The 24,567-nt window shown below is 44.5% G+C and overlaps 1 protein-coding gene across 4 annotated transcripts in view; it reads left to right on the plus strand.

Annotated features, from left to right (window-relative positions):
- The first annotated feature begins 8,009 nt into the window (after positions 1 to 8,009).
- Positions 8,010 to 24,567, plus strand: part of LOC1278969 (nephrin) — a 90,155-nt gene continuing 73,597 nt past the window's right edge. Inside the window, exons 1-2 of one of the 4 annotated variants that reach the window (XM_061656293.1) lie at positions 8,010 to 8,397; positions 9,964 to 10,207. The gene's annotated coding sequence lies outside the window, so the exon portion shown is untranslated. Of the gene's footprint in view, positions 8,524 to 9,963; positions 10,208 to 24,567 lie in introns of all 4 variants that reach the window. The other 3 variants (XM_061656291.1, XM_061656292.1, XM_061656294.1) reach the window with 3 other exon arrangements.

Here is a 24,567-nt window from a genome sequence, read left to right on the forward strand (position 1 = left end):
CCGAAAAAGAGAACCATAATTTCAATGAATTGCATGTTAGACTATATAATGTAAGTGTTTTTTTACTAATAAATGTATATTGTTTTTTCAATTAAACAGATCTGATAACATTTCACTACGCCTTTCTACCATTTTGGAGTACTTACTCTTATCTATCATCGTTACCGGCTTGTTAATGTCTTAAACATCTCGTCTAACAAGACTGCATCCTGGGTTGTACCGGTTCTCCCAATACACAAACCACACCTCTGTAGTTTAGCTTTTTTATGGTATGCAGCATCCCATAACACAACCATAATGTTTTATAGCATCGAAAAACGCTTTATGCCGATGCTTTATGCAGCGAAGGAATCAATGTACATTTCATACAAATTAATTTGTATTTGATTGCTCCACCAAACAACAGTCGGATCGTCAGCATGATGTCTATTTTAGATGAAATTTTCGATAGTTAACCCTTTAGTCAACCAACGAGGTAGTTTAATAGAAAGGAACTCCGGCATTTTGAGGATGACTTTTTTTATAGAGACTTTGTGCCTAATTTGTCTTGTTTTAGAGAATGTTTGTCAAGGAAGTATACTCCTTGTACTGTATGTTTATGCAATTGTTTCAGCTAATATTATCACAGCTACAAAACATATTTTACTCTTTCATTTTTAACCACCTTATGATATCAACCAAATTCATGTATAATCAATGCTTCCAACTGAATAACATTTCTGTTTTGGTGTAATTTATGCCATTTTGATTAAAATGTTCTCGATTTTTAATACACTTTGTGGTTGAATGCTTTAAAATCAATGCTTTTTTAAATTTTTTATAGTAACACACATACACTCATTTCAAACTGCCAGCCGGACAGAACCAATGCATTTTTAAATGAAGATATTTCACAAAGAAACAAAAACTGCCCTTCATTGGTCTCACACTTTCTCGGAAACAATATTTCCATAATTGCTCTATTTCCACCGGTAAATAGTACGCCCGCCGTTGTGTGCAAATAAAACGAACGCTCAAAACCAACAACCAGGCAACCGATTAAAATGTTCCAGCTCAGGGGGAAAGAGTGAGGAACGATACGGCACCCGGCTCGGAGCGTTATCTTTCGTTTAACCTCTCACTAGCCCACACACCCAAGCCAAGCCCACAATCATCTGGCCCATTCCATTCCGCCGCCGCCTTTTCCCAACGCACCTCGCAGGTAGTAATTACCAACATCTCTATACTGAACGCAATCTTCGCCCTATCTCCAGCACCATCAAAGACAAACGAAACACCCAGCCCCGTTAGTTCCTAGCGAGGCGATTGGTGCGAATGAGAGTAGGAGTAAAAAGGTTGCGCACCAGTTTTCTTTCATTTCCACTGGTCACTTTTTTGCCTGCTGGCTTTCGAGCATCCGTGGCGATATGTTTTTCATCAACGCTGTTGCTTTCTGCCGTTTTCTTGCCTTGCGGGGAAGCGCGCGAAGAGATGGCCGGTAGGGGAGGCATATGCATCGAATTGAAATCATTAATATTTTATTGAAAGCATATTTGTTGCAATGTGGTAGCGTGGGAGCAGCAAAGAGAAAGAGAGGGAAAGGATGCAAAACGTGAGGAAAAGCCCTCCCGGTAGTCGGAAGTAAAACATGTGCAGTGCATTAGAGATTTATACTCGGCTACGGGTTCCCTCCTGTGTCTTTTAAGCCAAGTCCAGCTCTCACAGCCGGGTTGGAAGAATCTGGGCTTGGATAAACAGCGCACCGAGTGGTAAGTATTTGCACAACAGTCGGCCAAGTAAATACCGCCAATGATTAGCTTGTCTGCAAATGGAGAAATAATCCTTTGCTTCGTGCTGATGGAATGTGCTCCAGTTTGCTACAGAGACTAGGGATTGAGCAAAAAAAAAGGAAAAAAGAAGGGATTTTCCACCGTCTTTCCAGGCTGGACATGAGTGCTGGGCGTGGGTTTACCACGGGGGAGCAAACATTGGTCCCTGCGATTATGCCGGGACCATTGTTTTAATTTCAAATTTCTTTCGTTGTATTGCAAATGGAACCATTTTTTCTGATGTTGTCGTGCAATGTTTCCTGCAACACAACTGCAGTGGTCATCATAGGTGATGGCTTTTCACTAAAACGTCGTTGTAAGCTTTCTTTTGCTATTTACATTAGCCTTTTCCTAGGCCTACAGGACCTTTCCACTGTGCATTTTGATGTGTAAGATTATTATTCTAGTTCAAAGTACTTGCTGATCAAAGTCTTGTATGTGTGTAATGAAATGCTTGAAAAATCATGTTTGATCCTTTTCGCATCATTAACAGTGAAGTAAAGCCAGATGAGATAAATCATTTGAAGAAGCAAAAGGTTTCATTGAAATGAAAAGTCTCTTAGTTGGAGTTTCTTAACTTTGCACCATTATCCTTTTATGTTTTTTGAGATATTCCGAATAACATCATTTTAAATTACAACCAATTCGAGCGAATCTTCGAACCGGTTCCAATCTACCTAAACAAACCGCCTAAAGGTATGCAACACCGAGCACAAAATGGGCTGTTCAATGCTATCAATAGTATTCTATTTTTCTTTCTGGTGAATCTGAAACTTGAATCTTTCTGGTACGAACATCACAAGATGAAAAGAAACTAAAACTTTACATTTCCTACGTGCAATGTGTTTTTGAGGAAGAAAAAAAATACAAATGCAACACACATATTTCTAGCGGATGCGATTAGAGAATAGGCAAACGAAGAAGAAAAAACACACACACATCTCGTCAAAAGACGCCGTCTATCTTCGACACCATCAAACGACTTTGACGGAATGCGCAGCATGAAAGCTACCGTTTTTTCAACTGCTCCAAGCTACTCAGCACAAGTAAGGTTTGGTGTGGAGTGTGGCAGAATCTACGTGGCAACGGCCAGCGACGACTGCAGAAGGGCTACAGAAAGCCTAATTTTCCCATTCTCCTCCAGATCAAACGCCATCCACGGTGTGCACGTGGAAAAGCATGTGCAGCAAACGGTTGGTCGACTGCGGATGGGTGAAGCATCCCTCTCTCTCTCTACCGCACGGATCGCTTTTCAAACAAGCAGAAGTGCAAAACAGAAACTTCCTTCCGTTTGGCGTGTGTTTTTCGTTTGCGTTTTATTTTTCTTCATCCTTTCAACCCCGAAACGGGAACCGGAAAGGGTCAAAACTGATGTTGGTGAGGATATTCATTAGCTAAGCGTGAACCTGCTCGCCTCTGGCGGCACCCGTCGCGGTCCGTCCGCTCGCTATCCGTTTGGCTGGATCTTGTTTCTTGTTCTCTGCCAACAGAGGCAGCGGCAGCCTTTGCCTTTGCCGATGTAGTACGATGATGTGTTTACTTAAGACCACAGTTTGCGCCGTACCTTCCGCCCGTGCTATTTACACAAGATGGAGTGAATGATAATTTATTTCCAAGGTGTGTGTGTGTGTGAGTATGGTTGTGAAGTATAGCGTGCGCTTTCGTATCTTTTTTCTCTGGCGAGGAGCTTTTTTTATTTACTCCGTTTTTCCCTTCCCGCACCTCACTATAGAGTGGGAAAGAAAACACCACCGATGCCACGGTTACGGTGCAAATGAGTATGTTTGCACACCGGCTTTTCCTCGTGCACACACCGATCGGTGAGGGAATTGAGTTTTGCTGCCTTCTTGTGGCAAGCATTCGTATCGCTGATGCACCGTTGCTTCGTGGGGCAGTGTTTTTTCGCTCTCTTTATCGTTCCCCTCTTTCTTTCTTGCTCTTGTGCCATCGTTTTCTACCGTACCGATTGCGAAACTGTCACACACATCGAGGCTTCTTAATCACTGGAATGCACGCTTAGATGCAGCGGACGGTAAAGTACAGCACGAAAGCCTCATTGTTTCCCCGAGCCCGGTTGAATGCTGCTATGGTACTGATTCTTCTTTCAAGCCTTTTAATAACAACAACCGCAACGAGACGAGTGCACCAGGCTCGTCTCGGTCTCGGAGTCAGGTGGGAATTCTAATCAAAAAGAAACTTTTTAATCAAAGACCTCTCGCAATGGGATCGATGGTGAATAGAGAGCCTGTAGGTTGTTGAATGCCCCACGCGGCCATGCTCGTGGTAGGCTGCAATCCGGCTCGTGGGTTTGTGTTGTGGAAAAAACGCGCTCTGGGCATGGAAATCAATAGCTTCGATTGTTTAATTGAGAGAATGCATCTTACAAATGAGTGCAGTTTGATTGTCCAATGCGAAATAAATCGTTTGAGAAAAATATGTATTTGAGTGATAATGCCAATGATTTTCATCTGTCACTCTTGTTTTGTTTGTTTAAGTTTAGTCCTATAGCTTGATACAAAATAATACACCAATTTTCACAAAGCATATTACCATCTATTGAAAGCATGAATGGAGATTATCAGGATAACAAACAATTAATATATAATTTATTACAGTAGAGCGCCGTTTATCCGGGTACCTTTTATCCGGTTGTCCATTTATCCGTGCTGTTGAAAAATGACAGTTCAATATATAGATGACATTGCGTGCTGAGGAGAATATTTGAAATAACGGTTACCAGGGCATTTTGTCATAACAAAATACGTTATAATTCATGGTATGTTGCTACGGATGTAGCTATTTATTTATTATGAGTAGCTTGGTAGACGTTTTTAGAACTGGCTATGTATGTTTCTATTTATTGCGCAGTTTAAAAATTCGTCTGTCCTTTCTAGCTTAATATTTGCTACTAACTGCGTTTGGCGATGGCGCCCTGTTCCTCGATCAGCTGTGCTATTTGACCCCATTTGACCTGCTCGCGAATTGGCCCTTATTTCGGAGATCTGGTTGTCGCACAATCTAATCGTGTTATCTCTCTTTGTGAATCTTGTACGCCATCTGCCGGGTATTTTGGGTATTTGATCGAGTTGTCAAGTCAGCTTAATGTTTGTAAATAATGCTGTTCCCTGTCCGATCACACGCGGTCGATATCGTGCCAACATGGTACATTTCAAATATCTCATCGGCAAAACATGAAATGTATAAAACTAGCTAGGTTTTACCGAAACATAATATTAATTTAAAAAAACAAACCAGGATTTTGTGGTGAAATAAATACTTTGACTCAATATCCGTGTTATTCGGCTATCCGTGCGAGGTTCAGTTTCGAAGAGACCGGATAATCGGCGCTCCACTGTATTTTAATTTTTTTTAATGTTAACCAAAAACAAAAGAATTATTTCTTATGCTATGTTTTCATCATTGAAGAGTGCAGCTGTAGCATATCTGCTATACAGAACTTATTATAATACACACTATCAGCTATAGACACATTGTAACACACTTCGGAAAGCCAAATCACACCATTGCAACACATTCATTATAACACATCAGCAAATCAATCCACACCATAGCAACACATCCAGACCATACCGTTCATAGAAAAAACAATTGAGACACATTTATCGAAAACAACCGAAACGCGCAACATAAGCAATTCAAGCGTTACTGCGGCAAAGTGGACAAACAGAGAACGCATAGCAACTTATTGCTAAAAAGCGCAGTGTAGGCAAAGATCGACCAACGCACCCGTTCCTTGGCTAGAACAGTTGAAACTTTCCAGAACCTTTGTAAAAACACTAAAAGCGCAACATAGGCACAAATTGATAGACACCTCACTCCAATACAATATATGAATTGTACTTCATATCAATAACCTTTAATTAGGACAAAAACACATTCCAAAACCAAATGTACGAAGCCCATTGAGTATAAATAAAACCAATTCCGACCATGGCAAGTCAGATTCGTTCGGACTGTCAGGATAGGACTATGCCCATCCAACATCTATCGACTTCTCATTTAAAGAGTTTAGTTATGTCCCCCTACCCAAGGTAAGGCCTCTAAACTCCAACGTTTCCAGTAAGGGAAACCTCCTAAAGGTTTCTATGATCGCCTGGACGATCAAGTGTCGAAAAGTCCGCTTCGAACAAAGTGTTATTCAACCTCGATACTTGTCAGCGAAACACTGACCTACCGCGATGGTACGCGTTGATCAGTTGTACCGTTGTACGCTCATCAGATTACATGGCGACCGTATCAAAAACCGAACATGCTATATGGCGACCATAGTTATCACCAAACATACTACACAGCTACTGAAATTTCGTAATGTATCATCGTTTCTTCTCAAACAAATACCTTTAGTGCCTAAAGGTATGCAATATATTTACTACTTCCACATATTAAACGCCTGAATGCATGCAATTTGTTTGAATAAGGCACAGGAGCTCATATGAAAGATAAAATTGCTTGACGAATGTTACAATCTACACTATTTGTTCATCTAATTTATATTTTAAACCGGACGCAAAGTTTGTTGCAAAGTATATTGGAATATGAATAAGCACAATAAGACATACAAAAAAGATGTCGCCTTTAAACTACTAGCAAAATTCATGTGATATGTAAGGTAATACAGTAAGACGAAATGTAGCAAGATATCACACACATTTGATTTCCCCTCAGAAAAATCACGCTGTTTCAACGTAGTTCATGCGACTGTGTATTAAAAGAATCATGAGAGAAGTGTTTCGTTTAAACCTCTGAGACACGCGACGAGTTCCCCGATAAATAGACTGCAGGCAGTTTCCCCTCGTTGCTACATCTGGTTAACAATTTGAAGTGTCGCTCAAGAAGGGGGTCATGCGTTATCCTGCAACAAAAATTACATTCATTTTTCCCCTTCCTTGTCGCTTTTGTATTCATGTATTCATGCAACTCGTTTTGGAACAGCTGTTGCTGTTCGTCATTGAAACACTTCATCCTGTTAGTTCCACAGCAACGTATTCACTTCATTTACACATCATGACGCAGCATTTGTAGATACAGAATTTATTAAAACGTTGCAGGGGTTTTATATCCTGTTGCAGAAATTTTCCTTGGAACAAAACGTCTCTCCATGGTACGACACAGCAACATAAGGGGATGCTTGGTTTGAATCAAATCACAGGGGAAGTACAGTACAAGCTACACAATAGCAAAAATGAACCACAATTTTTACGGATACATCTGCAGGATACTCTATGTATGGCATACATGCGACAAACGTTAATATTTGTTTCGTTTCAAAGATGAATGTGATGTTACCTCCAAGTAGTATGATATTTTATTATATTTTTAAGTACCACAGTAAAGTGTTTATGAGACATACAGCGTTGCATTTATCATGTTACTCATGACTTGGCTTGACGTGAAGCATGCGTTCATGTTTCATACTTTCTAGAGGACAGAAATATGTAATATGACAAACCTTGTCCTTGGTGTTACTTTGTGTAGGGAGTGCCGTGCAATTGTAATTAGCTTTTCATATAGTGGTGATAATCGTTAGGCATTGTTTACGAACTCAATTTCTGTCGAAAATCGGTCAAAATATTAGCATTTTGTTTACATTGAATATATCAGCGCTATTGTTTGCAGTATTGTTTTCCAGGTATAGAAGTACAAATTGAATTATGGATAGTAAAAGCTATCCTACAAAATCATATTTAAAAGAATACATTCGTTTTCAAAGATTCGTCATTGAACATACCCTATCATCTTGAAATATTCCGTTTAGAATAGACTGGATTTGAGCAACAAATGAATTATCCTTCCCCTATTTTAATTCCCCTTGTTGTTTTCAACCCATTTTCTTCCCCATCGAACCGGTTCAAACTGATTTCAAATGGTTTCAGAAACATTTCAAACCATTTCAAAATTTCCCTTGCATTGCTTAAAATTTTCCTTGTATCTCATCATCCTCACGAGGTTGACCAGGTTGTATCTCACTCCGTACTCATCTTCATTCCACACTCACTAGAAACGCAAATCGCTCTCACCAGTCTTTGCCGTATCAATCCACTTTCTCTCAGTTCGCTCGTGCTCGTATCCACCGAACCCCGCGGGTTCGGGTTTCGGACAACCATCGTTCAGGTCCGTCAGGACACTCTGCCATCGCCAATTTTCCACACCAGCCAGCCGAACTGTGGCCCGCAGAGTCGGCACTTTTCCACCGGCGCACAGGCACAACACGCACAACAGCAATCGTGTTCGCCCGAGACGCGACGGAAACGAAGCGGAAAGGAAAATAGCCAGCCAACTCGCTTCGGGTGGCGAGACCGGGTGCTCTAGGGCACACCGTGCGTACCGTCCTCAGTCGCGAACCGAACCTGCTCGACGTTCGACACGACACGTGCGGGAGAAAACGCCGTCGCGCCCGTTTCTCGATTCCGTAAGGGAGAAAAAACGTTCGCAAAACACGGATTAGGAGCAAATACACGTTTTTAAGGTGCGTGAATCTGTGTGCGTATGTTTTTGTGTGTCGCCCACGACAGCACAAGGAAGTGGAAATCAATGACCGAAGTGAGTGTTCCTGGTTGGAAATTAATCGGTAAAGCTAAAAAAAACAAAAACATCGCTTCGATACTTTGGGTTTTGGAGCGCGTTGTTTGTGTTCAGTGATGCCACATTAAAGATGGGTCTACGTTTTCTACCCCGGAAAAAAACGGAGCAAAAGGTGTGCCAAGTTCATCCTTGTTTTCGAAAGTGTTGGGTGGGTGTACGTGTGACAGTGTATTTGTGCGCCGTATTTTTTGTCGCTTTCGCTGAAGGAAAGCAGCAAGAAAAGGGCATCGAGTAACGCGCTCAAAACAAACCCCTTCAGCTCAGCCAGAGAGAGCGCACACAGTAAACTTGAACCCGAACTGTATCGTCGAGAAACTGCAAAAGCCATTTTGCCATGGTTAGAAGTTCTTCTTCTTTCCACCACCAGCCGGGTACACCTTCCATCAAATTGTGTACAACCGGAGACCGGAGTTCGAAATAAATGGAGAAAAAATATCGTAAAAATAAATAAAAAAACCCCTCGGTAGCGTACTCGCTTGCTCGCTTGCTCGCTGCGTGAGAACTTTGGGTCACGCACGCATATCCTTCCGGCAACGAAGGGTACACACATTCACATTTGCGAGCGAGTGAAGCGCTGGAAGAAGAAAATTGAAACGAAAAAGAAACAAGCTCGTTAATATCGACAGGAAAACAGAACCATACACTCACACACACACACTTGTGACCGCCCCGTTCACGGGTTCTGCAATTTCAGCCCTTTAACGGGACCTCATCGTCCGGGACCACCACTTCACTGCGACAGGACGGTGAATTGCGGTAAAAATTGAACCACGCTTCCCCACCTTCCCTTTCTTTTCCACCCGTCCTTCCTCTCTGACCTACCAGCTGAAAATGTCCTTGTCCCTCAGTGCTGCTTCCCTCGCCATTTCCCGGCACAAGTGGTTCTGGTTCCGGTTCGGTATTTTTCCCTGCTTTGTGTACAAGCATTTGTGTAGTTGCGTTAGTGTGTGTGTTTGTGTGTGTGTGTGTGTGTGTGTGTGTGTGTGTGTGTGTGTGAATGAAACTGTCGTGTCGGGTGCGGAAAACAACAACAGCACAAAACTATGCTGAGGGAGAAATGTATTCCACGGCGACAGTGGCATGAAACGGATGCTTTCTTTTTTAGTTTCTTTTTATTTTTGCTGGCATAAAAAAAAACAAAGGAGAAAGAGCGTCATTTACAACATTCTTGTGGCATATTCGTAGTGGAAAATAGTGTGAAACTAACACAGTTACACACACACACGCTTCCATGTCGTGTGAATATCGGCCAAAGTATTGAAGATTAATGATTGACCTGCTGGCTCCTGCCGTCCTGACGACGAACCCGTACGTGCAGCAGAAGCAGATTGCAGCATTTCAGGCGCAACTCAGGGAAGACGAGTCGCATTGTACAGGTGTTATGATACCAGAAGTAAAGTGCACAACGTGCTTCCACCCCGATCGTAGCAAACCGAGTGAAGTGAAGTGAACGCTTTTTATGCCTTCTTAAAGCAACCGCAAGCAATCGTGGTGCTCGTGTGTTTTGTGTGCAGTAAGGCAGGTTCAATATCGCTTCCTTATTTCTCCACAGTTTCAGAACTCGAGAAGAAACAGGTTTCCCATTCGTAGGCGCAGCACAATCGCGAGTGAATCGGTTTCGTCAAGCACAGTTGCATAAATCTTGCTGAATTCATCGCGAAAGTTAAGTGATTCCCAACGCTTGAGCGTAACGTTTACGCGCCTTTTGCGCCTGTTTTTGCGTACGTCAACAGTTCCAGGCGCGGCCCCAAAACTTCCAGAAGCACCGCAGAACAGAAGGGCTGGGCGTTAAGTGGGTAAGTTTGTGCGGAGAGCACCGTTGCTGGCATTTCTAGGAAATGGTTGTTTGTTCAGCCGCTCTGTTTACTATCGGCAGAAGCTGTAAATTATCTTCCGAACGGAAGTTCTCTCGTTGACCCGTTGCGCTGGAGTGGACCTCGCTGGTTCGGCCTTTTCCCAAACTGGACCATTATTGGACACAGCAAGGGTGTGTGTGTTTTGGTTGCGCAAAAGTTTAGGCTGACTTGGTGTTGGAGAGCACGTGCTGTATATTTGAATGCCAGAAAGAAGTTTCCGCAAGAACCCTTGGAATAGAAGTTGTACATGACGGTGGAAGAAGTGGACTGTATTTGGTGGCAAAGTGGATGCTTACTCGCCTGGGGTGGGGAAAGCCTCAAATTTGAACGAGCTTTATGCCATTATTTAACAAACGACTATTGAAAGCAAAACTGAAAGAAAAGCTTTCAGCAGAACCAATTACCAAAGCGACCAAAGTTGGTAGTAACAGCACGAAACTGTCATTCAAAACTGTCCAATCCCTCTCTGTCTCTCTTGCACTGACAATTTTTGACACTGCTTCATCTACTTCATTTTAGGTTGGGAAGGATTCACATCTGAAAGGATGCGAGGATGCAAGCGTAATGAAAATGAGTTCAAAATTGTAATGGAAGTAAAAAATGAAGCAAAATATTTACTAGAAAGCATTAAGCGAAGAATGAGGACGAACGAATGAAGCACGATGATAGAATTTAAATAAAAAATTACCACCAACTCCCGTGTCCACTGTCAAATTGAACGCAGCGGGAATGGTCACGGTGAGTTGACAGTTTTAAAGAGATATTTTCTATGTTACCCTTTGACATTTTCTTGTTCAGCTGAGGGAAGATGGATGCGGTTTTTTGGAAGGCGTTGCGATCGAAAAAAATGCGGTAAAATCGTTGGCAATGTAAGCACTAACAACATTTGTGTTTTTTGTTTTGCTTTCCTATTGTAACACGTTTCATTCAACCCTTTTCCTAGAAGCTCACTGTTTGGGAAACATGATTGATGAATGATCTGCGGATTATTATGGGTTTTACTGTAGCAGATGCTTTGATTGGGACATTTGCAGTAGAGATTAGTATCAACAAAAAGGTTTGTTTTGTTTTGGTATGATATCAAAGCATTTTTTGCATTGCTTTTTACTTGTATAGAGTTTTGTAAGTGTAATTAGTAGCTGTAACACTAATGACAGCCTTTTGCATTCGTATGGGGCAGTTTTTTTTAAATTATTTATAATGTAAAACCTCGAAATTTACCAATTTGAATCAAACGTTCAAGTTATAACAAAGGCACAAAATCGCAAAGTAGAAGAATAAACAGAAGGCTGAAGGTGTTGTCAGTACAACGATCCGTAAACGAATGATCTTTATTTTGACATTCAGATTATCGCACAGTTGTCACGGAGATGGTCATATTCTGATCCGGCATATTGGGCACTATGGTCTTATCAGGGGTCAAATCTCCAGGATATTACAGCTCGGCTATCCTGACAAACAAATTGACCTCAATTTGAGCGGCTTACTGTAGAAATCTTCAATACTTATTGAACAGAGCTGGCATGAGAATAACTCACATACTTTCAATCACAACTGCTTTTCTGACCAACATCTCCTCCGGAAGTCTTGCTGAAGTTTACGGAAGTTACAGCCAAGCATAAGGACGATGATGATATCGAAAGGTGTTGATCCGGAATGATGTCGTCATATGATGCGTAAAGTTGGGTCAATTTCAAGGTGGGTGTCAATTTCAATCACAGCTGCTTTTCTGACCAACATCTCCTCCGGAAGTCTTGCTGAAGTTTACGGAAGTTACAGCCAAGCATGAGGACGATGCTGATATCGAAAAGAACTGATCCTGAATAATGTCGTCATGTGATGCGTGCGGTTGAATCAATCTCATAGTGGGTGTAAGTACTGCTGCCGCTGATCGGCATCTCCTCCAGAAGTCTTGCTGACGTTTACAGAAGTTACAGCCAAGCATAAGGACAATGTCGATCAGGATGAACCCGAATACTGAACGACACCACAATGATTGTTGTTCAACAGCTCAGTAGGCTACAACCGATGCCACAGCACTCGAACATGACGCGGCGGTAGAGGGTGGTAGCGGGGTCAATCCATAAAGTGGCGGAAGGCAATACACACGATGAATCGGAGGCGATGACAACACGGTGCACATGCAATAACAGAAGTGATGCGCGAAGCTTTTCCAGTATTCCAAGTATGAGCGATGATGAAAGAATAACCAGCGGCCGTATTCATACTAAATGGCGGTGTCGTCATTGTCGTGCAAGATGAACAAGATGGCGGCCACACTAAATGCAAGTGCTAGATGGCTGGTGTCTTTGGGGTTCCAGGGATCGATATCGTTGTGGCTGGTGAATCTGGCGTAATCTGGTCAGCCATGAGGCAAATCGATGCCTAAACATCGAATTGGCTGTCTATACCGGCAAGCACACACAGAAGCTTCTCGTTTTTGCGCATTGCAATGGCAGATGGTAGCGTCATCTCACACACAAACAAACAAACTCTTCGATACACAATCTTGTGCCGTGCTGGATTGGACAGAAAAGCAGGTGCAGGCGATAAGACGTATCCCACTTCTGAGATGTAAAACCTCGAAATTTACCAATTTGAATTAAACGTTCAAGTTATAACAAAGGCACAAAATCGCAAAGTAGAAGAATAAACAGAAGGCTGAAGGTGTTGTCAGTACAACGATCCGTAAACGAATGATCTTTATTTTGACATTCAGATTATCGCACAGTTGTCACGGAGATGGTCATATTCTGATCCGGCATATTGGGCACTATGGTCTTATCAGGGGTCAAATCTCCAGGATATTACAATAATGATATCGTTTCTCATTCTGGTTACAATAGCCGATATAGAATTTTGAGTTTTATCAAACTGTAACAATTTAATGGAATTTTAGCATTTTTCTCTTCGCTATAGATTAATATGCGCAGCGCCAAAATGTATGCAATATTTGTGTTTGTAATGTCATTAGGCTTAGGTTTGTAAATCATTAGGCTTGGGCAATTCGGTTCCTTTCCATGAACGTGAACGTACTAGTTCTTTCATTTAGATGAACTGAACGTAAATCGCGATTCATTCGTTCATTTAAGTTTATGAAAATATGGAAAATGATTTCATTTCATAAGAAGAATTACTTTATCACATCTTGAAAATTATTTGGCAGACCAGGACAATCTTTTTTTCGACGGGTAGGACGTTCTTTTTGTGAACGATCTGGTCATACGATTCATGTTCATATTTGTATGGGGGAAATGAACGACCTGGCGTACTAGGACGTTCTTTATTTCGACGAGTAGGATGTTATTTTCATGATCAACTCAAAACATTATGATTTATAAAGAATCGATGAACGGAGATCAGATGAATGTAGGTCGTTCGTTTTTTAGGATGAATTGAATGAATTGTACAGTTCTGGTTCTTGAGGCACAACTCTAGTATTCATAGCCAGTCGTTAAACTAGGTAAAGTTATACGTTTTGCATACATTTAGGCGCATGTTTTAGGCGTGAACGAGGAAAGCTGTTCAGTTGCGCTCAGACGGTACTTCTAGCAATAGCTGTGCCAAATATTTTGTTATACCTTTATGAAGAATAGAGCCTAAATGTATGCAATACATTTGAGGTTATTAGTCAACTTCCCAAACAATCGATCACATAGCTTACTTACAACTGTGGCCAAAGTGGTGGTTTCAAGGTTTGTACGAACATTTTATATTCGCTCCGATAACGAGGCTACCAACAATCCTATCTCGCAAGTGGAAAACAGCAGAGAGAGAGAGAGAGAGAGAAAAACAAATCACCACACTAAAACCTTTAATCACAACCCATTCCAGCCCACAGTGTCGGGTGTCTCAAATGGACCCACAGCCGGACTCGTAAAACCGCACCAAATGCCAAACGCTGGTAATGAGTGCTCCGTTATTATGTATGAATTCATAAATTCAATTACAGGATTTGCGACATTTACGGCGATTTCATAGACCGATTTGATGAATGTTCGCCTATCCCCTTGCCCACCCACCGTTCACTATCGGCAGTGGCAGTGGCTGCAAATCTTGAAACCGTTACCGTTTTGGAATTAATTGCCATCTCGAACGCTGATAGGAGCGCTCCATAGAAGTGTGCCTTTTGTGAACGGATTGCTCTGGCGCAGGACGGCGGTGGAATGAAATAATTTATGCACTCGGACGGACGGAGAGCATGGAATTTCGTCACTGACCAGAAAAATGCGTCCACCGGTTTGAGTGTCGGCTGCTGTCGGCCTTCGACTCCGAGCCTCGGACCTCGAGCAGCAAGCATTAGCGCACAAAGAGGAGCCCGAACGCCACGGCCCCGGTATCAGTTAATTAAAATGAAACATTCAACAACCACAATTCGAATAAAAGTTCATGTTTTCTCCATTTCGGGAAAAAGCAATTTACGATCCAATGGTCCCGGCCAGCGACACAGCGTCCTTCCGGACAAATGCTGGAGTTTTCGGGTCCGAATTTTCGGTCACAATTTGATAAACTAACTGCGACTAACTCCAAATGTTCGGTGGACGTGGGCAACCAGTGTTGCCAAAAATGCGTCCTCGTCTGCCCGTGGTATGACGCTACCTAAGCCCATACACACACACACACACACACACACATGGGATAGGCATATGGGCAGCAACTATTACATGAAACGGAGCGTAGTCAAAACCGCAAGCCACGGCGCAACAACGGCGCTCGGCAGAAATTGTAGTTTAATGTACACGCCCGTGTTGGACCCGAGCGGGCCTGTGCGGTACCCGCGAACGCTTGCGAAACGAAACGTGTAACGATCGTTCGGTTTCCCAAACAAGGCCCAACTCGCTCGGTAGGCGCAACGTTTTTCGGCAGCAATAAGAGAGCAGGATGAGGCAGGCTAGTTTTTCCCTCCTGCAGAGCCTATAAAACCGTTATCGCAATTTAAATAACATTAGCAGAAATCCATACACTCCGGGGTTTGGGAAGAAACCCGGCCCAGGCCTTTCCGGGGGGCCATGTGGTTCGCGTTTCCAGCTCCACGGCGCCGTCGGTGTTGGAGTTGTTTAATACTTTGCTGCACGTTTGTGTACATCTCCGCCTCACTGCTTCGCGCTTTGTACCATTTTCAAAACATTCCATGTTTCTGTTACGCCCTGCAGAGAAGTAGAAGGAGGAGGAGGTTGTTTTTTCTTTCTTTGCACGACAAATTCGTTGCTGCCTTTTATTTTGTTTTTGACCAGAGAAGGAGCGTTTTGCGCGTTTTGTGCGCCTTCCCCACAAAAAATGGTCCATACGTGGTGCTGTTAGCTCGACTGTTCACTTGCGCACGGCACGCTCGCTTTCTTGAAACCAAGTGAAACCTGACCTCTCCATGGTGGTACCATCGTGTCCCCGAAACCCCGCCTCGTACCCCGGCCATTAAAAGTGCGAGTTCGGTTATTGCCGTTTGGGGAAGTTTGATGAATTTTTGATGGCGTTCTCTTATGCGCCCCGACTTTAACGACGCTTTTCGGGGTGGGAAGAGAACCAAACCACCCGAGCCCAGGCCAGGTCATCCCTTACACCTTAAGGTTAGCTTTATGCTACTGCCTGTAGGTCAGCCGTAGTTTTGTGTGGGGTTTGTCCGGGCCATAAAGCCGCAGTTTGGCAAAACGGGTCCAACATCATCGACATTAGCGAAGCGCCCGGGCGCACGATCGGCAGTGGCGCAATTTGTCTCGTATTCACTTTGCCCTCGTGCTCTCGGACGGCTTTAAAGTGGCATCATCAACGTTTGTCGTGGTTGAGAGAGGAGCGTGAGCTAAAAGGTTTGAAGATGTGTTCTTTGGCTTTCCCTTTCCCTTAACACTTCTCTTTGCCACGGGAAAACTCCAACAGCGAAAGGAGTTTTGCTCACACCCGAACGCTTGTGTTTGCCCATTTAGGGTTCATTTGGTCGCCATTTGTAATGTGCCGTGGCTGCATCCTTCCTTCTGCCAAATTTTGCACATCCAACCCCCTTCCCTGTGAACTATCTCACCTCTGGTCTGGTATCGACCGCAGCCACAAAACCGACGTAAATTAAAACTTGTGGAATTGGGCTTTTTATTTGCCACTTTCGTGCAACACGCAGCATCCTTTTTGTTTCGTTTTTCACTTCTTGCTATTCATGTTTCATTTTGCAAGCAGCCCCCTCGAACTGAACAAACAAACCCGATAACCCTGTGCCTAATGAGACGGAGGCTGAGGGCTGAGGCTGACAATACGCATTTTTCAACGCATTAACCTCGGCACTGGTCGGCAGGTTTCGCACGCGTGATTAACCGATTTGCGCGTGGAAAAATGAGCCACCGCGGCAGGTTCGCTTGCCCGTGCCAGTGAGAGCCAGACAGATTAATGAGTGCGAAAATCAGGGGGAGATAGGGAGGGTGGGTGGTAAAGTGCAGCTTAATCGGATAAGGTCGTTACGGTGCGTTTGGACACATCAATAAAATATACCAATTTGTGTAAACACTTCAAGCGAGGTTAATGCATGATGAAGGTAGATTACACAAACGCAAACACAAACACACACACACACACACACACACACACACACACACACACACCGACACACGCGCGGCGCAATACAATCCGATTGATGAATTACCACCGCTTTGGGCTGCGATTTTAAACATAAAGCCGATGATTGCAGACAGCGAGATAATTCTTTTCCAGCGTAATTACAGCTTTACGGTGTGGGATAATAATTTCGTGCAAAAAAATAAAAAAAAAATACCGGGAGGTTACGATTGCTGAAACGCTCTACGGCTCATATATCGCGTGCAAATAAAACTTTGATCGTTTTACACATTTGGCACGATGATAATTGCAAGTTCGATTGGAAAGCGAGTTTTGAGCTATAAAAATGATTACGTTTTTGTTCATCGTTCTTTGACGGGTATTAATTGAACATTTTGTATTGCGTATTGCATACATTTAGGAGTTATTTTACAGGAAGCTATTAAATTTTTCATATTTAATATGAAACGCCTGTTTGTATGCAATTTCAAATGTTGGATCATGGTGTTGGATACTATTTTTCAAACATTGTGTAATTTTATAATTAGTTTCCTTTTTTAACGCATAAGCTTTACCCTAAGGTTCAAGGGTGAATACACATTGCATACCGATAGGCGCTTTTCATTTTAAGATTAAAGATCACAAAGGTCACAACATTGAGAAGCTCTACTTTGCCCACAACCATTCGCCTCTTCATGATAGTTTTGCGATCATTTTTGAACAAAGCATATAATCAATTGAGGTGTGGGGTGGGTAGATATGTTTCGTTAAAAAAGTTAAAAATATAGATTCGAGCATTCTGTAAAATTCCACCTCAATCGAATTGATTTCATTGACTTTGAAGGAAGAATGACAACGCTACCGACAACCACCGAGAGCATCAATTTGCAATGATTGTTCACCATTCCTCGCCCACGCTCAGATAACTTTTCGTTCCACACAACCCACCTACCGAGCCGATCAAGCCGAGCCGACACTTCAGACAATTCAATTAACGAAAAAGTGCGTTCCCATTTCAACCAGAACCTCACACGCTTTACGTTAGAGAAATTCCAACCGACGCTTTGTCATGCCAGGTGCTCGTCGGTCGGTCGGTTGGTGAAACACAATCAATCCTCCCGTACACACATCGATCGATCTGTCCGTGTGTGGGCTGGGTTTTACAAACTTTCCACCCAATACCCCAAAACACCCATCCTCACTCCGCCCCGTGATCCCGTGATCGGAACGTAATCATCAAAGCAGCAGGTCGCGCTCGAAGCGCTTTGCCGCTTTTCGCATTCCCGCAATTAATACCGCATCAGGCTGATATAGGGAGAGAGGGCAAGGACGATCTGTTGCTGCCCCTCTGGCACGTTTTGGTGGTAGGTGAAATAATTCCTCAAATCAAAACAAGCACCCAACCGTGCTGATTAGTTCGTTCGAAATCAAACACCCACCCGTAACCGCCAAATCACCTTCTTTGGGGGAGGTCTTTGGGCTCCGTCCTCTGTCGACGGCAAGGCTCACAACAGGCCGGCGTGTTGGTGTTGATAGAGTGGTAAACTCCGGTTGTCACTCACGCGGAACTACACCTGCAGCTGAAGATCCTTGGAATGCCTCGGGAACATCGGCTGCCCCGCGCTCACTGCCCCGGGCGTGTCACTGTTTGCGTTTGTTAAGAGTTCGTTAAACAATCGTTGGCTTCGTGATTGGAATTAACGCGCGGCTGTGGCAAGGCATGTGAACCTGTGTGCACAAAAGGAGTGTTAGAGCGCTTGAGCTGCTCAGAGGCACTCCACAAAAAAAGCCCCACTGGAGGAAAGAAGCAAGAATCGTAAGTAATTCTCGAATTATCAATCAATTTAATAATTCCTCGCATGTCGCCACGGCACACCGCAGGGCCAACCCGCCTTAATGGTCTTTTGTCCAAGCGAGTCTGTAGCCTACGGTACGGGTAAATAAGGCAAGACATTCTCAAGATTGCACACGTACTTCATCGGCGAGCCACCGCCGGACGGGCAGGCTGCCGTGCTAACTCGAGAAACGTGGCACACGTTGGCCACGAAGGCGATCGCGTTAAAGGGACACACGGCCTCCAGAGATACCTTTGCACAATATGGACCCGGCTCGCCGGGCAAAAGCCCACAGCCCAGGAAGGTGCACACGCGATAAGCGGCGCATGAAAAACGGTGTCCAAGCGGTCGATGCTGCGGGCACAAAGCTACTACCTACACACATAAGCGCACTATAATAAACTGTGCATGTCCGTGATTGCATTGCCCTTTGCCTGCATGCCGGTGTGCCTTCGCACCACACCACAACACGCCACCTGACCTGATTCCTGCGAACGTCCTGTCCCAAGCCCGGAAGAAAATAGTCAGCAGCGTTTCAGCAGTTTCCAGGGGACAGTCTTCGATGGAGGCGCCTGTCGGAGAAAAGAAAATGTTTGAAAACATTTGCGATCCTGCCACCGCGGGGACAGCGGTGCTTGTTGAGGTTGGCAGGGAAAATGTAGGAAGAATACACACACACACACGGTTTACCTTACGTTTCCTTCCCAATAACAAGCTGCCGTTGCGAAGGAATCGGGTCGGGCCTCAACACGGGTCGGTGGAATCTGAACGAAGCGGGTACACGATTCTTTGCAGAAATTCCCCGGCGAGGAGGGAGCTCGCCTTGGGAGAGTCAAATTCGATCCCGTGACCAAGACCAAGGGATGATAATGCAATCCGACAGGCACGGAGACTCGGGGATTTGCTCAAGCAACGTTGTCCTGGCTTTATGTTTGGCTCTTGCTTAAAAATCTGCTGCCTCCAAAAAAAAAGAACAAAAAAGGCAGCAAAATCGACCACCATTTCGACGTTCTTCCGCTACTGCGAACGACCCGCCAGAGCCGTTCCTTATCCCTCCCGCCTCCCGGCGCTAAGTATTGCATTCGATCGTCTAAACGGACGGGATCGTAGGCGAATTATGGCAGGCGAGCGCGCAAATCGCATCGGACGTGGCTCGAGAGCGGAATGACCCACGGGCACGGGCACGGTCGAAAGCACGTCCCAGGGCTCCGCCAGGGAGCGAACGGACAGCAGCGCGGTGCTCTATTTGGTATTTCTCTCCCACCTTCCCCTCCGCTAACTTCCTGATTCCTAGTCCCTCTTTCTTTGCACCCACATCCATCCATCGATGCTTGAGGACGTCATTCTCACGTACCACGGCGTGGTTTTTTACCTCTTATTTCTTCCCTCATTCTCCATCAAACCCGACATGTGGAAGGCGCTTTAAGCGCTGTCCGACAGGGGGACACGAAATTTGTGGCAGCAGCTAAACTAAACGTTGCGCTCCTCGTCTCGCCGTCAACAGCAAGATGGAAGGCATCGGCCCTCTAACGGTTGACGGCGTCCGGCGATCGAAGCATTTCGGGTGTTTGTGCCACACACGAAGACGGCTCGACAAATTCTGTCCCATGCAACGAAAGCTTTCCTCGTGCCTCCTCCGTGATCTCAGAGCTCCCCGAATCTCTTTGATAGTGAATGTGTGTGGGTTTTTCTCCCTCCCACTCCAGTGTATTTTTAGCTGTGTGTGTGCGGGAAGAATGTTTTCCTTCGTTTCCCGATCGCTGCAAAAGCACTGGGGGAAGCTTGGATGGATGCTTAAAATTTCAATCACGTAATATCGTTTCAAATAGTGTGGATTTTTTTTCGTTCCGTTCGTTGTTGTTGTGTTTTTGCCGGTTTTTTTTTGGTTTCGTTTGGTTGCCACAGTTTGCCCCGTTCCGTCGTGATGTCCTTTAAAACCTTATGCCTCCCCGCGAGGCTGGCACCCAAAACCCAGGGCGCCCGTAACCCCTTTTGCGAGAAGGGCTTTGGCCGCTGTGGCACGTTCTGGCCTGGCTAGTGATGGAGCTTGCCACCGCACGGCCTTGCCCTCCTACCTGCCATCCCAGGCAGGCAGAGTTCGGCGGAAATATTTATTAAACCTTTTCCGAGCCAATGGTCCATTAAATATCGAACGAAATTGGTCGGACCCGGTACCGAAGATGCGACGGTCCCCGGATCGAGTGTGTCGCCACCCGCCAGGACTAGCAGAGAAGCTCGCTTTGGCTCGCTGCCATCAAGGACACAGCGGCAGTCGGCAAAGTACAGCGAAAATGACCTAACACAACCTTTCCCAACGTGTGGGCATCGAACGTCCTGGCAAGAAAGAGAGCGATCGGAGACGAGAAATCCTTAATCGTAGGATGATGATTTCGAGCGAAAGTAGGTGGAAAATAGCTCCAAACGGCTGTCGACTTGACAGTGTGGTGGCCGGTGGCCCAGGCAGGCTGCTTCGATTTTTTATGATGATTACTTCTGTCGTTATTTGCGGTCCACGAAATACGGTGTGGGCACTGATTTGGCAGAATTTGATCGATCATAATAGCACCGGCGTAGGTTCGCTCTGCTGCGCTGTGGTCAACGGGCTTAGGTTGCTGGTCTTACGGGAAATGGGATGAAAATCACTGCTCCGGCGGTATGTGCTGTGGCGTATTTCTGGGCGAGAAGGATAGCTAATTAATGATTCAACCAATCGTGAACTCGTTTCCCAGGATTGGGAGATTAGCAGAGAGATAGAGAGAGAGTGTGTGTTGGTTTCAGCACGGCGCGCTAGTAGAAACTGAAATCGGAAATCACTAACGCAGAATGGTTTATAGTGGCAATAGGAAAGCGATTGAAAGATTCGAATGGCAAAAAAGGGAATTTGAAAAGGCATGATTCAACATTTCAGCGATGCTGGATAGCAGCAATCAGACATTCGTGATTTATTTCGAAGCTTTAGTCGTTTTACTGCATTCGTTTCTGCAATTGGGTCGATTTCGTTCTTCACATTGCATACCCAAAGGCGCTTTTTGTACGTAGTACTAAATTGTTGTACAAAAACGCCTAGACTTATGCAATTTTCATAACAGACAATCATTTCGAGGCATTTCATGAGTTTTGTGCTGATAAATTTTTAAATCTTTGTGGCAGGTAACAGTTTCAATTTTCCTGCATAAGGTTTAGGTGTATGTAAAACATAGTTGTCAAAAAAGGCGAGAACACGATAAAAGGAAAAGATGACTATATATTATTGAAAAATGTTTGCTCAAAATTTAGCTTGTGAAAAAATAATGAATTACAGTGAACCCTCTCTTATTTGAGAGGCGATGGGACTGTCGAATAAGAGGGGTTTTCAAATTACAGAGGTGGAAAGTGAATGAAAGGTCCATCCAAACAAGAAAGAGACAGAACATTTAGTATGCAGCCTTAACTGTTGCTATAGGAAACTGCGAACAAAATCGCCAATTTGAGCATACATCTTTCAATAACCATGGCAACACCATACACAAATAAGAGGGATACAGATTTCAGAGGTTTTCCAAATTAGAGGTACAAAAATGTACTGGAAATCAAGGGACTGTGAAAAATGTTCAAATAAGAGAGATTTTTCAAATTGGAGAGGTGTCAAATAAGAGAGGGTTCACTGTAGTATTAATTTCAATTTCAAGATTTAAAACATCTACCCGCAACAGCTAATCGCCCTATTCGTTCCTACTCAACTTCCCGCCGTGATTGTCCAGGAAGCAGAAAAACGTCCGATCGATAAAATCATTTCTCTATCACGCCGCAGTACAACCTCGAAAAAGATTCATTTTTCACCACCATCACCACCACCACCACCATCACCACTACCAACTACCATCATTACCATCACCCCAAGCGCCGTGCCGCAATCATTACGGCTACCATTCGTTTCGTTTCGCTCGTTTCCAATTATTATTACGTCCTTCACGCATCGGCGCTAACAAAATGCAAAGTTATAACAATAATATCACTAATGGTTGCCGCCGTCGAAATTGCGGGGCGGGCGAAAACACCGGTGCCCGTTGCCAACCTTTTGCCAACGCACCAAGGCGCGTTTTTCCGGGAAGCCCGCGCCTTTCCTTTTCAGAAGGTGGGCAAAAATTGATTTTGGAGATTTTATGCTGTGCGTCTGTCACAGTAGAACAAACAACCGTGGCACGTGCACGTGGTGGCATGCCATTTTTTTTTATTTTTGCGGAGTTGCTACTTTGCAAAGAGAAATGGCCAAATGCGGTAACGCAACGGGCAGGAAAACTTTTGTACGTGCGAATGGTTTGCTTTGGTTGGCGTTGTTTAGCAAAGGGAAACTGGAAGCTTCTTAACTTGTTTACTGGCTATAAGGTTGGTTTGGAACATTTTTACATACTGCTGTTCATTCCATTGTTAGTCATAAATACATTGGCAGGTTTTTTTGCATTCACTAGAGTCCCGTTTTCCCTTCCCTTATTAATGACCTAAGCGGATAACGCACGCTTTTCAAAATCGAACACAAACTCCAAATCAAAGTCGCATCGCTCTAAGCTGCATTTTTATGCATTCGACAGTGAAAAAAACAAGTGAAGTTAACTTTGATGCTTTGTGGTGAAGCGTATGCAACAACGCAGGCACAAATATTAACTAAGCCGATTAAGGGATTAGTGCTGGTAAGCTGCTACATTAGCAGATTGCAAAGTTTGTTGCGTGCTAAGCCGGCCAGGGCTGGACATTCCATCCAGCGTTTGGTTATTTTAAAGCTTCCAGGAAACAGCAGACCGATCGTGTGCGAAAAGCACTCGATTGCTAAAGAAACTGTTTGAAAAATCACACACCCTGCTGGAACCATAAATAGCTAATGCTTTAGCAGAAGCAAAAAAGGACCCTACCCTCCACACCGTTATGCTAACGACCGTTGCATGGGACGCTTTAAAGTTCGCAACGCAACAAACTGTTGATACGAATCGGTTATGACGTAGAAACGAAGAGAGAAAGAGGAAAAAAATGAAGCAAAATAAACGTTTCTAATACAATGGATTGGAACAGTTTTCGGAGACTAATCTACCAACCCGTCCTCTGGTCGCGTCTCTGAATCGAACGAGTCAAAAGCGACTGGGAACAGGCAGGTTGTTGATACCGTAGCAGGCAATAATCGCTGTTCCGTGTCCTTACCCATCGAGGGAATGCAGCTTGGCGCTCGTGCGGGAAGGAAAAAATAAATTACCACCACTTTAGCTAAAACGTGCAGGGTGCGTGTGCCGGCTATTTCCGTCCGTTCCGATCGATCCAGCGCTCCAGTGTGCTCCAATCGGCTTCAAAGCTTCCGAGGTTGGTCCATACTGGTACGCGCTCCAGTGCGTTGCGAACCATGAAGGATGTAGCCGCTGGATAAAGTCTGGAATAGAGAGTGGGTAAGAGAGAACACGAGAGCGTCAATCAATAGGCACCCTGCGGGTCCCTTTTCTAGTCGCAAACACACACACACACACTCACAAACAGACACAGACAGCGTGAGACCAGACTCTCCGGGGAACACACGGGCAACAACACCGTCTGGCACCGTTCTGGGGCGAGGACACGAAAAACAGGAGAAACCAATGATGAATTCTAAGCCGTACAGCGAACTAATCGCCCGTGACGGCACGCAGTCGACCGTCATGCTGTGCATATCCGGCCACCTCGAAAACACTGCCCCTATTCTCCCGCCGCGTCGCTGAAACGGCCGGCAGGTATTTCCCTCGCCACGGTAATTGATATGCCCGAAGGATGCACTTGCACTGTTCGATTGTAATGGAAATTAATCCCTCTCCACGTTCGCGTTGGGTCTTGCAACTTGAGGGAGGTGAGGTGGAGTGGGGTGAGGTGGTATTGCCGTCGCTGCGCTAGATGGCGCTATTTTAAGCGGGACGAGCGCGCCCTCTGCAGGCAAACCAC

Source organism: Anopheles gambiae, chromosome 3 (genome assembly GCF_943734735.2).
Source record: "Anopheles gambiae chromosome 3, idAnoGambNW_F1_1, whole genome shotgun sequence".
Taxonomy (NCBI): Eukaryota; Metazoa; Arthropoda; class Insecta; order Diptera; family Culicidae; genus Anopheles; species Anopheles gambiae.